A 3,127-nucleotide genomic window follows, 5' to 3' on the forward strand; every position below is an offset into this window, starting at 1 on the left:
GAGACAGTCAGAAAGGGGGTGTCAGAAAGAAAAAGGGGCCATCACCAGTTTGACTTTAGCTCCAACTACCACATGAGGCTCCTGAAAAATGTGTTGCTGTACATAAAGAAGGTTTCCCCATTCCTGGTGTACTGGATTACAAATGAACACATGCAAACATGAATTCTAAGAGCATCTTGATAAAGTATGCAATGTTATACAAACATGTTAAATGCAGTAAGAATGCACAATAGTCATGGCAAGTAGAAAAGGTTCAGTTCTCATTTAAATGAGGACCTACCTAATTTGTACTTTCCAAAACAATACACAAATTGAAATACAGCCATCCTCTGAAATTTACACTTCTCCAAATTTTGCAAGGCAGTTCTCCAGCCAAGTAATGTGTACAAAAATGCATATACTACAGTAAAGCATATGGTAAAAATGCATATATCAATGCAAATAGCATACAAAAATGCAATATTGGGGGAAATTGCTTTGCACAAATGTTTATATTAGGCATAATTGCACATAAATTAGGAGAAAATTAGGTACGCCTGGCGCCTACACTTCTATCTTTCTGGCGCCAGGTAAAGACCTTTTTATGCTCCCAGGCATTTTAATCTTTTAATTTTCTTAATCTTTCTACTTTTAACATGTATCCTTCTTAATTTGTGTTGTATTTCATTTTTGTTGTGCTTTCTGTTGTTTGTTTGTACATGTTTTTGTGATTTTTTACTATGATATATTGTATTTTATCTTGTTTGTTCACCGCCCTGAGAGCTATTCTGCTAAGGGCGGTATATAAATTGAAATAATAAAAATAAATAAAATTGCTAATCAATTTTCATGGGAACTATTTTTTTTAAAAGGAAACTGATGTAGAAATGTGGACAACTTAATTAAAGATTGAAAATATGGGAAACAGTAACAGAAATTGAAAGATTCACTATTTACTGGTTGTAGGTATTAGAACTCTGGTTCTTAGTGCTGAAGATGAGGCTGCCACTAGTTGTCATGCCACACTAAGATTCTGATACTGCTTGTCCTTTCATACTTGTTGTTATTATATTTATATCCCACCCTTCCTTCCAAAGGGCAGCAAATAAGTGCTAAGACACTAAAAACGTCTTAAAAATAAAACATCTTTAAAAAATCTTTAAAAAAAATATTTAAAAACATCTTAAAAACAGTTACAGTGCAGATGCAGACTGGGATATCTACTTAAAAGGCTGTTGAAAGAAAAAAGTCTACAGCAGCCACCGAAAAGACCACAGAGACTGCACCTGTCTAGTTTTTAAAGGGAGAGAATTCTAAAAGATAGGTGCCACAACACTAAATATCCACTTCCTATGTAGTGCAGATCCTACAGCCATACTATCCTGAACACGCCCGATCTCGTCTGATCTCGGAAGCTCAGCAGAATCAGGCCTGGTTAGTACTTGGATGGGAGACCGCCTGGGAATACCAGGTGCCGTAGGGTTAGAGGAAGGCAATGGTAAACCACTTCTGAATTCCTCTTAGCATGAAAACCCTATGAATATATTAAAAAAGATTAATAGGGTTGCCGTAAGTCATAATCAACTTGAAGGCATGTAACATCAACAACAAATGTAGTTCAGAATGGATTTGCTGATGAGGTGGCATCTGAAGCAAGCCATCACCTCCTTGCTGATTTCTCACTTTCACTTGGACTTGACATGAGTGCCACCACCACATAATTGGCTCTAAAAGTGGTTGACCCCAACTTCTAATACAGCACACTGTATCATGAAATGGCTTTTGTGTTATATTTAAAAAAACAATATAGCAGACTAAAGAAATCACAACTGTTGAATGAATATAATATATATATATACAATAAATACAGCACAAAAATACAATTCTTTGGGGTCCTGATCTTCCATCACAGAAATAGGGACAAAAAATGGTCATTGTGGGAATATTCCCTACCAGAAGTATCTGAAGATTCACCCTGTTCATCAGTAACATCCACATCTGATGGAAAACTGGAAATTTCCTGAAAACATACCCACCTTCTGGGGTTTTTATTCTCAGATTCATCTCAATGGATCAAAGCATAAGAATCTATAATATGAGTTACCTCTATAATACAGGCCCTGTGTTGGGGTCAAAGTCACAAAATGGTCAGAACTGGTTTACTAATCCCAGGAAGATTAGTAAAGATTAGTATCTCTTGAGGCTTCAATGACTTTCTCACTCTATACAATGCACCCTAGGATAATCGGGACTACACAGTACTAAGAGACTAAGGAAAGGTGAAAAGTCTAGTAAAGGTTATTGTAAAGGCAGAGCTTGGCTCATGGCTAGACACAAAAGTCCCCTTCTGACCTTAGACTCTTGCTGCAATCTTTAAGAAAGATATATTCACCCTCAGCTCTTGAGTTCCTTTCTGTTCTTTTTCTCTCTGTATGATTTGATGCAGCTCTGAACATGCATAAGTTTAGCTTCTCTGTATTATTCTATCTAGAGCATTAGAGAACTAGGGATGGAATCCTCTCCTTTTTTACATTTTGTTTTTAAGTGTGGCAACCTGCTGGTAATTAACAACCTGATTCCTTTTTCCTCCAATATCTTTTCATGTTTCCCACATATCTATCTATCTATCTATCTATCTATCTATCTATCTATCTATCTATCTATCTATCTATCTATCTATCTATCTATCTATCTATCTATCTATCTATCTATCTATCTATCTATCTATCTAATCTGTCTCTGTCTTTGCAGAGAATTATCAATATTATAATTGCTATTTATTCACGAGTCTCCACTGCTATCAATCTTTATTCTGAACTGTGTAATGATTGCCTGTTTACATTCGTTTTCAAGTGCACAGTAAAAGTATCACTCACACTATTGATGATTTCAAAGTGAATTTTAAAAAATGAATTGGAAAAAAAGAATTAATCAGAAACCTGGAGAGTTGCTACTTCAAAATTCTGTCTGCAAAGAATATCAGAATATCTGTTTCTGAGAATATCAGAAATAATAATTAATTGGATGGCAAATCCAATTATTGCAGAAACAGAGCCCATCGCTATAGGAAATGAATGACTGGGTAAAGGTTAGACATTAATCACATTGATCGTAATTGTAAAATGCTATAGTTTTCTGTTTCCTCTTC

General features: G+C 35.3%; 1 non-coding gene across 1 annotated transcript; it reads left to right on the forward strand.

Moving 5' to 3' along the window:
• The first annotated feature begins 1,343 nt into the window (after positions 1 to 1,343).
• On the forward strand, positions 1,344 to 1,462 carry LOC133375852 (5S ribosomal RNA). Its single transcript, XR_009760327.1, has one exon. It is a non-coding gene; the product is annotated as a 5S ribosomal RNA (ribosomal RNA).
• Positions 1,463 to 3,127: the final 1,665 nt, after the last annotated feature.

This window comes from Rhineura floridana, chromosome 1 (genome assembly GCF_030035675.1).
Source record: "Rhineura floridana isolate rRhiFlo1 chromosome 1, rRhiFlo1.hap2, whole genome shotgun sequence".
Taxonomy (NCBI): domain Eukaryota; kingdom Metazoa; phylum Chordata; class Lepidosauria; order Squamata; family Rhineuridae; genus Rhineura; species Rhineura floridana.